This window comes from Pongo abelii, chromosome 9, assembly GCF_028885655.2.
Source record: "Pongo abelii isolate AG06213 chromosome 9, NHGRI_mPonAbe1-v2.0_pri, whole genome shotgun sequence".
In the NCBI taxonomy this organism is placed as follows: domain Eukaryota; kingdom Metazoa; phylum Chordata; class Mammalia; order Primates; family Hominidae; genus Pongo; species Pongo abelii.
In genome coordinates this window covers 5643702-5658508 of record NC_071994.2, presented here as the reverse complement: position 1 = coordinate 5658508, position 14807 = coordinate 5643702, and the positions used below count along the sequence as shown (strand labels likewise).

General features: G+C 47.4%; 1 long non-coding RNA gene across 1 annotated transcript; it reads left to right on the top strand.

Moving 5' to 3' along the window:
• Positions 1-2442: 2442 nt before the first annotated feature.
• LOC129048955 (uncharacterized) lies at positions 2443-6389 on the top strand. The gene is made up of 2 exons (XR_008511664.1): positions 2443-3255; positions 6073-6389. It is a non-coding gene; the product is annotated as an uncharacterized LOC129048955 (long non-coding RNA).
• Positions 6390-14807: the final 8418 nt, after the last annotated feature.

Below are 14807 nucleotides of genomic sequence, written 5' to 3'. Positions count from 1 at the left end.
CTGCTTTACACCTTCATTTCAGACTTCTGGCATCTGGAACTGCAAGAGAATGAATTATTGTTGTTCTAAGCCACCTGGTTTTTGATCATTTTTGTTAGAACAGCCCTAGGATATGAATCTAGCCCCCAAAGCCCCCTCCTGGGGAGAAGCCGGCCTCCTGGCCTGCCACAAGTCCCGGAGTTTCCAGCCACTCAACAAGAAAGCAGGGAAGACTCTAAGCCCCAGACCCAGGTGGGAGGATGGAGGGGCTCCTCCTCTTGCCTGCTCTCGCCAGGAAAATTCCACGATGTCACCTGCTTCTCCAGGGCATGATCTGAGCTCCTACAAACAGAGAGATAGAGAGAGGCAGACAGACAGTCACCAGGCAGAGTAGGAGGGCCACCCCCTCCGGGGACAGTGGCTCTGAAACCTTAGTGTCTAGAAGAGTCATCTGGAGCGCTTGAAATACATCCTTGAGCCCCCACCCCCAGCGGTTCTGATTCAGTCAGTGTGAGGTGGGGCCTGGGAATATGTATGTCTCCCCAGTTCCCAGCAACCTTGACACTGCTGGTTTGGGGACCACACTTTGAGTAGCACTGTTCCAGGCAGAGGGGGCTACTTGGATAGAGGCTGGGAGGAAAGAGCAGAGGCGCAGTCTGGGCAGACAGCAGCTATCATGGAGCTCGGTAATGAGGTTACAAGTGGGACAGGTCATGCAGAGGAGGGCAGGTGCTCGCCAAGGCCAGGATGGTAGCACCAGGGTCTGCCTGAGGGAAGGGGAGCCATGCATGGGCCAGCACATACGGAACACAGAACTTGGGCAGCCAAGTGGCAGATGGGGGCCTTCAGTCAAGGGCCTTGAGTGAACATGAAGGTCAGCGGCTGCCGACATGGGGGTTTAGAGAGGGAACCCCATCCTCAGGCCGGCGGGGGGGTTGTCAGCTCATGAACATCAGTCCCCTCAACAGTGGCCCCATTAACCAAACTGGGTGCCAAAACTTTCTCAGAATCTCCAGCCTGCAACCTGCAGTGCCCAGGATCACAGGTGGACTTTGCTGAGAGGGGGCCAGATGCTGATACACTGAAACCGATCAAGAAGCTTGGAAGGCAAGCAGGCCTCATTCCCCCTTTGAGTTCTTCTCAAAAGGCAAGACTCCTTCCATCTGCAATGTCAGGCCTCAGCTTTGCCAATGCTGCCCACCCCCCATGGAGCCCGGCTGGGCCCAGAGTGTTTAATGCAGTACGCAGGGCCCTCCACAGACCTTTCCCAGCTGGTAAGAGCTGTTTTCTTTTCCCCTCTAAGAGGTTTGTTCCTGGTCATAAATTCTGCAGGCCCAGTCGGCCAGACTAGGATGTACACGTTGGTAAACACTGTAGTTCAAAACACGCTTCACGCTTCACGGCTGAAAAAGGCAGCCCTGACAATGGAGCCTTGTCCCCGGCAGCAACTCTAACGGCCACCTTCTTTGATTCCTTAACCTTGCTGTGGGCTTGTATGAAATTGGTCCCATTCTCTGGGGTCCATCAAACGTGCATTTAAACGACTTCATTAGCATCTTCCTCTGATCCATAACCACTGGGCAAATCCAAAAGTCATTTCGGTGTGGGCAGCCGCGCGGTTTTCTATCTGGTGAACATCTAAAACTCCTTGACAAAGTTCCTTTTAAAATTTACTTCTTTTGTTCTGTCTTCGTCTTCTGTTGAGATCTTTAGTGGCCAATGTACTCCGAGATGACTTGGGGACAAAAATCCCGTCTGGCCCAGACAGTAAATCTAGCCTCCATTCAGACGGGTTAAATGCATGCTTTATGCCTATTGTCCCCGGCTCTCCAAAAGCTCCTGCGCCTTCAAGGGTTTCCTACAATAAATTAAGCCCATCCAAGACGGTGGAGGGAAAGAGGGCCTGCCTGGCTGCTGTCAGAAGGCCAGACTGGGCCAGGCCACAGGGCCGGGTCCCGACACAGCCCACCCATCGCCCTGCACCTCTGGCCTCTAGGTATCTGGGATTCTCCTTTGTGAGGGGCAAAAACCAACCAACCAACCAACCAACCAAACAAAAAACCAAAAAAACCCAACTTGAAGTGGATTCAGCCACAATGTATTGGATGGTGAACACGAAGGGCAGGAGGAAGGCGGCAGGGGGCGGGGTGGGGGTGGTAGGGAGGGGCCTGGTTCAGGCCCCACAAGCCCCAGGACACTGGTGCCCTCTCCTCCTCTGGCCACACCCTCCAGGGCTCCGCTGACCCCTCCCCAGCTTCCTCCCTGCATTCGTAACATCGCGGGAGCAGTGCAAGCCTCACGTCTAGTAGGAAGCAGCAAGAGTCTTTCCCAGCATTCCCCAACAAGAGCCTCATTGGCTGTGGTTGGGGCACATGACAGTCCCTGACCAATCAGTGAGGCCTGGGTCTGATTGGCTAGGCTTGGGTCATATGGCCCACTTCTGGCCCAGTGGGTGAACCCACTCTTGCAATGGATCCCAGCCAGGAGGAGTCCTCCTTAGAGGAAAGTTGGGTTACGGTTCCCAGAAGAGGCGGGAAGGGATGCTGGGTAGCCAGAACAGACACTGGCTGTGGTCTCTAACCAAGGGCATTGCCTTTGTCCCACATTCTGAAATTCACAGTGGCAGGTGGTGGCTCAGAGGCTGGAACCTGGCCCTGAGAGACACATTGCCTTTCTCTGTTCTGTACCCTCTTCCCGTAGAGATTTTTATCCTGTGACCCTGTGGTCATCACCGTGCCTCCCATTTATGTGCAGTTCCTATGGGCTCCTGATGCTTTCCCGGATTTCTCCCAGGAGAGGCTGTTGGGTGTTGGGGAAGGGAATTAGTGTTCTGCAGTCTGGAGTTCACTGGTCTGCAGACTGCTAAAAATCTGGGGGCTGCGTCTGCCAGGGATGGTGGCTCTGGCTGGTATGGGGACCAAGGGCAAAAGGATCAGTGATTTCAGCAGATGCCTTTGAGCCGCGAGTCTCTGGCTGTGGACTAGTCCAGTAGAAAGAGTGTCTTGGAGTGTGGCAGAGTCCCAGTCCCCTGTCTTTCTTACTGTCAAAACCAAGGTTTGGGCAATCGTTGATCTAGCTAAAAAAATGATGTTTTTCAGCCTGTCCTTTCTAGTCTCCTCCTGTCCCAAACACAGATGTGAAGCAATGTACGAGAATTCCTATTCTACCATCGCAGTCTATATTCAACACTATCAAGCTTCTCTTTTTTGCCAATCTGACGGATATGATGGGGCATCACTTACTGCTTTCATTCCCATTTCCTTCATCATTACTGAGGTAGGTTGTAGTGTCTATTCTGGTTTCTTTCTCTATATTTTGACTCGTATCCTTTGACCATTTTTAAAAAAATTTGTAGACATTTTTAATATATTCTAATACAAATCCTTTGTCAATTATAAGTATTGCATATATCTTTTTCTTTGTGCCTGGTCTCTTCATTTTTCCCACAGTATCTTTGGTCATACTAAAGTTTTTTTTGTTGTGTGTGTTTTTTTTTTTTTTTTTTTTTTTACATTTGATACAGTTAAATCTTGTTTTGATGGTACTTTTTGTGTTAGTTTAATACATATTTTCTTATCTTGGTGTCAGAAAGGCATTCTATCAGGATTTATTTTCAAATTGTATAGATTCTCCGTGTACAGTTTGGTCTTTGGCTCAACTGGAATTTATTTCTTTTTGTAGGTGTAAGGAAAGGATCTATTTTTATCTTGTTTTCCTTTGTAAAGCCATTTGTCCCCAATCCATGTATTGAATTCTTTTTCTTTGTTTTTTTCGTACAGATATATTCTTATATATTGTTTCCATAAAATTCCTTTCTATTTTGTCCCATCAATCTATTTATTCCTGCACTAATACCACACAATTTTAATTACGATAGTTTTACTGTTAATCTTTATCTTTGGTATGACTCTCTCACTCGTTCCTTCCTTCCCTATCTTCTTTTCCTTGTCTTCCTTTTTCAAGACCTTCTTCCTGTTTTTAGCACCTTAATCATTCACATAAATTTTAGGATTACCTTGTTAAGTTTTATGAAATAGTCTGTTGGAATTTTGGTTAGACTTGCCTTAATTCATACATTAACTGGAGTAGAATTGTCATCCTTACAATATTGAGTTCTACTCAGGAGCATGACATAGCTCTTAATTTATTTAATGCTTCCTTTGTGTCTTTCCATGAAGATTTGGAATTTTCTCCATAGGTCTTGCATGTCTTTTGTTAGACTTCTTCCTAGGTGTTGCTCTTTATTTAATGCTATTTTAAGTGTTATCTTTTTAAAGTTACTTTTTATGATTGTTGATCAATAGAATGTAATTGAATCTACTTAGATTTTCTTACAAGAAAATAATTCACTGGTAAATAATGGCAAATAGACATAGTTAATTAAGTCAACAGATAAATAGAATTTCAAAAAATATTCTATTAAGGACCAAATGGAACAAAGAAAAGGAAAGGATGAACATAGGAGAATATAAAAGAGAAGACAAATGGACCTAAATTCAACTATATACAAAATTATGCTAACATATTTAACATTCTGAGAGAGAGAGAGAGGAAGAAGACCCAACCTGCTGTCAACAAGAGACACATTTTAAGTATAAAGACACAGATAGATTGAAAGTAAATAGGTGGAAAATGATATACCATGCAAACGATAAGCATAAGAAGGTTGGTTGAAGGGGTTGTATTAAATCAGATAAAATAAACTTCTAGGCAAGGTGTAATAACTGATATAAAGAGCAACATTTCATAAAAAACATAGTAACACATGTAATAAATTACTTAATAGCAAAGGGACATTAATAAGGAAGATACAATAGGCTATATATATATCTATATATAGATATATATATCTGTTAATGGATCTGCAACATGAATGAAGCGAAATTTGACAGAATTGCAGGGTGAAAACATATCCACAAATATAATTGGAAATTTTAGTACCTACCTCTCAGCAATTGATCGAACATAAGTATCCTATTAACTGCCTTTGTTGAATTGATGCTTATAAAAATCAACATCCCCAAGGAGAGAATACACACTTTTTTCATATTCATTATGATGGACTATATGCTGCACCATACATGAAAATTGTTACTGTTCTTGTCTTTTTCCCTCTGTGTATAATGTGTCTTTTTCTCTGGCTGCTTTCAAGATTTTCTCTTTATCACTTGTTTGATTACAATATGCCTTGGTGTAGTTGTCTTTACCTTTTGTCCTGTGTGGGATTCCTTAGGCTTCTTGGCTCTGTGGGTTTAGGGTTTACATAATATTTGGAAAATTTTCAGCCATTGTTTCTTCAGATATTTTTCCTGTCCCCTTTGTATTGATCATCTTGTGCTACATAAATATTTACCCCAAAACTTAGTGGCTTGAAACAATAAGCATATTATCTCACGCAGTGTTTTGTGGGTCAGAAATTTGGTAGAAGCTGATCTGGGCACCCCTGGATCAAGGTCTCTCATAATAAGCTTACAGTCAAAGTGTTGGGCTGCAGACATCTAAAAGTAACAATTCTTTTCCAGATGGGCCTGTTTAGAGGGCTGCTTGAGTGCTGTCATGACTGGCAGAGGCTTCCCCAAGAATGAATGGTTCAAGAGAGAATAAGACAGAAGCCACAATGTCTTTTATTGGCTTGCTTTCCTTTTTAGGAATTTGCTTTGGTCAAGTTGGTTGATTGTGTTAAGTTGTCTGTGTTCCTCTTAATTTTCTGTGGAGTTGTTCTGCCAATTAGTGAGAGAGAAGTGTTAAAATCTTTGCCTAAAATTGTGGATTTTAACATTTCTTTTTTCAGTTATGTCTGTTTTTGCTTAGTGTGTTTTGAAACGCTCTTATTCATTGCGTACACATTTAGAATGGTTATATCTTGGTTAAGTGACTTTAGCATTATGAAACATCCCTCTTTATATCTTTTTCCATCCTTTTACTTTAACCTATGTGTATATGTGTATCTAAAGTGGATTTCTTGTATACAGCACATAGCTGGGTCTTGATCTTTTATTCAGCCTGACAACATCCATGCAGAATTTTGATGGTGACTTAAACTTTCCTCTAAGTCAAAATTGCCACAACATGTTCTGTGTCACATTTCTTCAGGACTTCAGAAGATATGTCTCTCTAGAGGATGTGTCATCATTGCAAATCCGTCCTCTGCAGTCAGCGGGGATGCTTCCATTTCACAGATGAGGATATGGAGCTTCCATGAGGGGAGGTGAAGTACTTGAGTCCACTCCCATGGCCACCAGAGGCTGAAGCCCGACTCTGGCTCCTGGCCAGCCCTCCTTTTCCCATCACAGCTGCAGCTGTGGGGAAGGAGGATGATTCTGAACTGACCCTGTGGGTTGAGATGGAGACCTCCAGCTTCCCATGAAGAGTTCTTCCTTCTTCACAAAAATAAATGAATTGATATAGGCCATTTTGTATTCAAATTAGATTGATCAGGGGCTATTTAAGCAACCACATCAGAAGGCTCATTTTCCCTTTTGACATTAAAGTGTCTTTTCCAGAAACTGTAGGAGGTGGGGTTTCCCTAGAATGAGTTGACAGCTTGTACCTATTGTTAAAAAAAGAAAAAAAAAAAAAAAAGAAAAGCCTTGTACACCTCTTCCCACATCTTCAATGGTAGCAGAATGAGCACAATTGAAAGAGGTTTGTGATGATTATTTTTTTTAAGAGAAAACACTCACAGCCTTCTGCCTGGTGTAAGGCTGAAATAGGGCAAAAGGAGAAACTGAGCATGAGCAGGGGATAGAATATCAAAGGCAGTAAGTCCTTTTGGCCCCATCTGGACTCTTCTCCCATCCCACAGAAAACCTTCCCAGCCAGTCTGGATGTGGGTGGACGGCAAGGGTCCCCTTTCATAGGTCACTTGATCCGCTCCCTGCCCACCCTCTGCCAGCTTAGGTTAGCCCTGGAAACCACCCACATTTTTCATCTGTCCAGAGAAATCAGGAGGGGACGAGCACCTCTGTTGGGTTTTCCAATCAAACACTGGGGGAAGGGAGCATTTTAATCCTCAAGAATCTCCCCACCAGCGAAGTGAACCCCTGAGAGGCACTGTGGATGTGCAAAGGCAAGCCGTGCCCCCGATGGCCCAGCGCTAAGTGGTAGAGACGACATGGTCATGCCAACACCGAGGCTCAGGCATGAGAGATGTGTCAGCCCCATCCCGGGACACTGTGACAGTGGGGACAAGGAAGACTGCTGGTCAGAAACGGGATTCAGAGGCAGGCCTGACCGACACTGACAAAGCTCCTGCCATGTGCTGCTATAGGAGGCAGGTGGGCTCTGGGATCATTTGGCAGCTTGTAGCTATTGTTAAAAGAGGAGAACAAGCCGGGCGCAGTGGCTCACGCCTGTAATCCCAGCACTTTGGGAGGCCCAAGGCAGGCGGATCACGAGGTCAGGAGATCGAGACCATCCTGGCCAACATGGTAAAACCCTATCTCTACTAAAAATACAAAAATTAGCTGGGGGTGGTGACATGTGCCTGTAATCCCAGCTACTCGGGAGGCTGAGGCAGGAGAATCGCTTGAACCCGGGAGGTGGAGGTTGCAGTGAGCTGAGATCGTGCCACTGCACTCCAGCCTGGTGACAGAGTAGGACTCCTTCTCAAAAAAAACAAAAAAACAAAAAAACAAAAAAGGAAAACAAAATGTGGTAAATATCTTGTCACTTCTTCGATGTAGGAGGGCATGGTTGCAAAGAAAGGCCTCCTAGAGAAAGGGGCCCGTGTCCAAGCCCAGGGGGATGGGGGTGAGGCTTAGAGCATTTCCTGTGGGTGGAAACAGTGAACATGCCTCTGGAATCAAGCTAGCCCATGACCTGCCCGGGGCACAGCAAGTGGTATGGTGAGAACAGACTGAGTTTTGGGTCCTAAATAAGGATGAGATAAACCAGGGGCAGAGTTTTGGAATCTCAGCCCAAAGGGGTGGCCTGAGTCCAAGGCTGGGGGAGCATGCACCTGCTGGTTGCTGACACAGGTGATCCTGGCTGTGTTTATGTTAAGACTGGCTTTGTCGTAACTCCGTGGAGCTGGGCACAATTCAGAGATGTTGTCTTGTTGCACACTCATTTTACAGATGGAGAAATCAAGGCTTGGGGTAGTAGAGAACTTTCCAGAAGTACAGGGCAAGTTTGTGTCTAAGCAAAGCTGAGCCCTCTGCCCCCTTGTGGTGATCTCCTCAGTCCCGTTCTCATCCTTCCAGGGCAATAATCTTTCCTTGGGAGTAAAGTTCAACCTCAGTTTGGCCCAGACATTTGGCTTTTCCCAGTGGTGGCAGAATTTGTGGGACCAGTGTGTGTGTGTGGTGGGGGCAGGGCAGGGGGCTGAGTTAGGGAGCTTAGAGATGGGCAGCTTCTCCCACATCCATAAAATTGGGGTGTTTACCAATTCCCACAGCTGGTGTAAATACCCTCCCTGGTGCTTAGCAAAGGCTGCTGGGAGTGGGGTTGCCCCTGCCCCACTCACATTCTCTTAAAGACTCAGGAGAAACACCTGCATTGCAGTGAGGTCTCTATGTCCTCAACCATTGGACTGAGCACCTCCGCATGGGAATGTCTGGAATTGCAGGTTTTGAAGGCCTAAATTAGGGCTGTGAATGATGTTCTTCAAAATTCAGGGGCCTGTGGGCATGGCCACAACCCTCACCTGGATGCCTTTCCTTTGTTCACCCTCTGTTCTCTTTCCAGCAGAACATTCAGCCAAGCCTTGGGTGTCAGGCATGGGCCTGCCTCTCTGACCTCATCTGGGGGCCAGGCTGTGGGAAGGGAAAACTGGAGGAGTCTTTGGGGGCTGAGCCTCTGGGCATTTGTAGGAGGCACCACCAGGTTGTCAATGAAGACAATGACGCTGAAGCTCCAGGCCCTTCGTTTGCATGGGTCCATCCCACAGTTCAGCTTGGGCTTCCCTGCCCCTATGCTGAAGGATGCTCCTTGGCTGTGGGTGGGGCTGTGGGCTGTGGCACCCTGGTAGGTGGACCTCGTGGATCACTGACTCTCTCTCTTGGCTCCAAGGAGGAAGATGAAGCAGTCGCTGCTGTGCTTCCTGCTCAGGGCCATGGTGCCCGGGCTTCATGGCCATCTCTTCCCTCCAGGACCAGAGGGGATGAGGGCCTGGCTCAGTTGTCCTGGTTGCCCAACAGTGGTCATCAGGAGTGTGAATGATGTCAAAGAACTGGAGTCTCTTAGACAGATACTCTGCCCAGGCAAGAAATTGTAGAGGACATTTTAGATACGGCCTTGCCAATAATAACCCATGTAATTGAAAGAAATTTCCCTAAGACATCAAAAGTAAACAAACTGCTTTTAAACAAAACAAACAAACAAGAAACATGTGCTGGAGGACAGACTGAAGCATTTTTTATTCTCTCTGTGGAAAATCATGTTACAAAATCATTGTCATACAAATAAGCAATCAAAGAATATGCAGCCAAAAAAAATGTAGGAAAAGGGTATTATAGAGGTGGCTGAGGCAGTTACTTACTCATGGAATCATATGCTATTTTTCTGATTTGATATTTATGGCTTGTTTGGCTTTTTACAAATTTGTCATTTCTTTCGCGTTCTAAATGATTTTTTTTTTGCACTTTGTAGCTGTAATTTGGTGTTATTTTTCTTAAACAAGCCCTCCAGATTGCATAACGTTTAGGCCCCCAAAGTCCAGACCACTCCAGTTCCCAGCCTCACCATTTGTTCAGAAATGAGCTGCTTGCTTCCTGGTTTCACTCAAGACCTTGGGTGAAAGCAGGAAGCAAGGCCGAGGCTGTGTATTATTGCACTTCCCATGAGGGGGTCTGCTTGAAAGAATATTTCCCATCCTCCTAAAAGGAACAAAAGCTGTTGTGAGTATTCAATTCCCTGATCACAGGGTTTGTGGGGATCTGGGGTCCACACAGAGGCCTCTGGGGAGAGGAACAGAGGGAGGCAGAGGGGTGGGGGAAGGGCTCTGTGAGAGCTGGGTCAGACCAGATGGCAGAGCAGGTGGGCAGGTGAGAAGGGCCAGGGATATCCTCCCCTCCCACTTCCCTGGGGATCTCCAGGCCCTGCCCTTGCCCAGCTCAGGACAAGATGCCAGGGGAAGCTGGCCTTGTATGGCACTACTAGCCCCAGTGAGGCTAACATGGAGGTATGCAGGCTGCTTTATGACAGCAGTGTGATGTCTGGGGCATGTGAGCATCCTTGTGGTGTGTCCCCATGTGCACACATGCATGTGTGCCCACATGTGAGAAGGAGGTGGGGGCATTGCTGCCAGGAGGTGGATCATGGGGAGACTAAGAAACTCTTTTTACCAACTGTTGGAATCAGGCCTGTTCAATACATGATGGCATTGATGGATCTGGGGATGTGTCTGTAGATGAATTTCAAGGTCTCTCTTGGCTTAAAATTTTTAAGAATCCCAAGCAATTACCTTGCAGGAGGAATATGGGAAAAGCCATTTTTTAGTCCATCCATTCATGCATCTGTTTATTCAATCACCTATCCGTTCACTGACTTATGCATCCATCTACCCACTCACACATTCACCGATTCACTCATCCATCCAACCATTCATCTACTCATCCAACCATTCATCTACCCATCCATTCACTCATCCATTCACTTGCCCATTGACCCATCCATCCATCCATCCATCCATCCATCCATCCATCCATCCATCCATTCATCCATTCACTCAACTGATGCTCATTGAACCACACATAGTGCTGAAACATGCTCTGGCTGCTGAGTGTTGGGGACATAGGTGAGTCAGACATGGTTTTTACTCTGAGTCTTAGTGCCATTCTGAAGAAAGGTCGGGGAAGAAACAATTGCAACAGGACAGGGTCCATGGTTTGGTTGAGGCCAGTGAAATGGGAACCCCAGGGAGCTCTTAAATCATCCTGAGATAGACCCAGGAGGAATTCACAGAGCAGCAGGCCAAGGGAGACAGCTCTGCTCAGCCTCTAGGGATAGATGAAGTATGTGGCAGTCAGCTCCAAGTCCATGTTGGTCGCCTGTTGGCATTCACACCCTTGTGTAGTGTCCTTCCACCTTGAGCCCAGGTTGGTCTGTATGATGGAGTCAGTGCAGCAGAGGTGGCAGCATGCGTCTAGGCCATAAAAGGCATTAAGCTTCTGCTTTGCCCTCATGAATCCCTCTCTCTGAGGGAAACCAACAGCTGTGGCATGAGGGCACTCAAGAGGCACATTAGCGGGGAACTGAGGACTCCTACCAGCAGCCAGCACTCACTTACCGCCGTGAGGGAGCTGCTTTGGAAGCAGATCCTCTGGCCTGGTCAAACCTCCAGAGGACTCCCCCTCCAGCTGACATCTGCTTGTATCTTCATGAGAGACCCTCAGCCAGCACTGCCTAGCCCAGCCCTGTGATCCACAGAAACTGTGAGAGTAGCAAATGTCTATTGTTTAACCCTCTATGTTTGGGGGAATTTGTTACACAGCAATGAATAACTGATACATGGGGCATGGAGGGAAACCTGGTGATGCCCTGGTGCAGTCCCCGTGGGGGTGAGGTGGAAGGGATGTAGCTGGGGAGGGCCTTCCATGCTGAGTTGGGGACCTCACCCTTCAGCCTCTGGGCCCTATGGAGCCACGGCAAGCTGAGGCATGATAAGCTTTTGTTTAATGAAGGTCACTCTGTACAGGGGGTCGTTTACTCCAGGAAGCTGTCCTTGACCACCTCCCTGTATCAGGCTGGGCTGCCTGCCTTTATAGGATCCCCAGGCCCTGAACTTGCCCTGGACTGGACCAGTTATTAGTCAATATTGTGATGGGTCAGCTGACTATATGTCCCCGCTACTGGACTATGTACTTGGGGTGAAGAGTTAGTGTAGACAGGGCAGTAAACATGTCTGTCTTGCTCACTGTGTAACCCTAGCACCATGTATAGGACCTGCTATGCAGTACGGACTTTGATATGGTTTGGCTCTGTGTCCCCACCCAACTGTCATCTGGAATTATAATCTCCATGTGTCGAGGGAGGGACCAGGTGGGAGGTGATTGGATCGTGCAGGCGGTTTGCCCTGTGCTGTTCCTGTGATAGTGAGTGCGTTCTCATGAGATCTGATGGTTTTATAAGGCAGTTTTCCCTGCTTTTGCTAGCTGTCTCTTTCCTGCTGCCATGTGAAGAGGGTCTTTGCCTCCCCTTTACCTTCTGCCATGATTGTAAGTTTCCTGAGGCCTCCCCAACCATGCAGAACTATGAGTCAATTAAACCTCTCTTCTTTATAAATTACCCAGTCTCGGGAAGTTCTTTATAGTAGTGTGAGAACAGACTAATACAGACTTTTTACATGTTACCAAGCGGACACAGGATGAGTTACAATCTGATGGGCCCTCTCTGGAATCCTCATTTTAGAGCTGTGACCCAGGAGGGAGGATCTCCTACACTGGGCAACTGCAGCTTCCAGCCCTGCAGGATGTGACCCCTCTTGGATCTCAGCCCCAAGCCCTGGCCTTTCCTCCTCTGCACCACTCACCTTGACACCCATCTGGCTGCCACGAGTAGTTTCCATCAGAGCCAGAGTTTGGGTGAAAGGAGTTTCCAGAAGGTGTCCCCTACTCATTCAGTAGATATTCACTCAGGGCCCACTCTCCTGGAGAAACAAAGAAGTGAGTGCTAGGAAGGGAGATTAACCAGGATGAGGGGCTGGGGATGTCTGGGGGTGGGTATGGGGGCTGTCTGAGTTATGGTGTCAGGGCGTGCTGCACTGACAAGGGGCATTTGAACAGAGCCCTGAGAAATGTCTGAGAGTGAGCCCTGTGGGTACCTGGGGAGGAGTGCTCCTGGCTACGGCAGCCACAGTGTGTGCAAAGGCCCCGAGGCAGGAGTTTGCTTGGTGTGTTGGAGGAGCAGCAAGGGGATCAGTGTGGCTGAAGCAGAGTGAGTGTAACCAGGAGCTGATGAGGTCAGGAGGTGGGGGCCAGGCAGGCCAGGGAGGGCCTCGTGATGTGGCTGGAGAAGGTGAAGTGCTTGTTCCCAGCCTGGGAGCTTATCTCAACAGTTCCTACACTCCCAGCTCTCTGACATTGGCCCACAGCAGCCCCAGAGTGGATGCTTTGCAACATCTAACAGTTTGGGGGCTAAAATTAGGTGCCAAGCTGGGTTAGGGCCAGCAGAATGCCACTACATATGCTTGGTATCTGCATGGCAAGGGGAAAATGTTGCTGCTGCCTCTTGTCTATGTTGCTGTACCTCAGCAACTTCCAGAGTAAAATTCAGCATCTGCAGCCTGGAGTTGGAGGCTCTTCTGAGTCTAGTCCCAGCTTGTGTTTCCAGCCTGAGCCCACCTTGCAGGCTGAGCTTCCCCTCCTCTCCAAGCTGTGAGCTGAGGTCCAGGCTACGGCCTCCCTCTTCCTAAAATGCGCTTTCTGGCTGCCTTGCCTGTTCTCCCCCTTGGAGTCTGAGCTCAAGGGCACCTGCTCCGTGACACTTCCCTACACCCCAGCCCAACAGGTGGTGGGTCTTTTTTCTGCCACGCAGCTCCTGCCGCACACTGGTTTCTTCTGGCTTGTATTGTTTCTGATGAGATGTCTTCATCATTCTTATCTTTGTCCGCCTGTAAGTAATGTGTAGTTTTTTGCTACTTTATTGAGGTATGATTTATATCCTGTCAAGTTAATGCTTTTGAGTGTATACTTCTGTGAGTTCTGACAAACACACACAGTTGTTTAATTACCTGCACAGTCAAGATCCAGAATGTTTCCATCACCCCTGAGGGTGCCCCATTCCCACCCTCAACTCCTAGAAACCACTTAATATTAGTCTGTTGGGGCTGCCACAAAGAACACCATAGACCAGGGGGTTTAAACAACAGACATTTATTTTTGCTCGTTCTGGAGGCTAAAAGTCCAAGATCAATGTGTGATTAGGTTGGTTTTTATTTCTCTCTCTCTCTCTCTCTCTTTTTTTTTTTTTTTTTTTTTTTTTTGAGACAGTCTTGCTCTGTCACTGGAGTGCTGTGGTGAGATCTTGACTCACTGCAACCTCTGCCTCCTGGGTTCAAGTGATTCTCCTGCCTCAGCCTCCTAAGTAGCTGGGATTACAGGTGCCTGCCACCATGCCTGTCTAATTTTTTTTTTTTTTTTTTTGTATTTTTAGTAGAGATGGGGTTTTGCTATGCTGGTCAGGCTGGTCTCAAACTCCTGACATCTGAGCCTGGCCAGGGTTGGGTTATTGTGAGTCCTCTCTTCCTGGCTTGGAGATGGGCGTCTTTCTGCTGTGTCTTCACATGGTGGGAAGAGAGAAAGAGAGAGAGAGAGATCTGGTATCTCTTCTTCTTCTTCTTCTTTTTTTTTTCCAAGATGGAGTCTAGCTCTGCTGCCAGGCTGGAGTGCAGTGGTGCAATCTTGACTCACTGCAACCTCCTCCTCCTGGGTTCAAGGGATTCTCCTGCCTCAGCCTCCCAAGTAGCTGGGATTACAGGCACATGCCACCACACCCAGCTAATTTTTGTCTTTTTAGTAGAGATGGGGTTTCACCATATTGGCCAGGATGGTCTCAATCTCCTGACCTCGTGATCTGCCCACCTCAGCCTCCCAAAGTGTTGGGAGTGTTGGGAGTCAATCTCCTGACCTCGTGATCTGCCCACCTCAGCCTCCCAAAGTGTTGGGAGAGGCCACTGCACCCGGCCTCTCTTCTTCTTCTTATAAGGACACTTATACAACCAGATTAGGGCTCCACTACCCTTATGACCTCATTTAACCTTTAACCTTAATTACCCTCCCAAAGGCCTTATCTCCAAATACAGATGCTCCCTGACTCACAAAGGGGCTATGTCCCAATAAACCCACCATTAATTGAAAATGCATTTAATGCTGGCAACATAGCAGGCA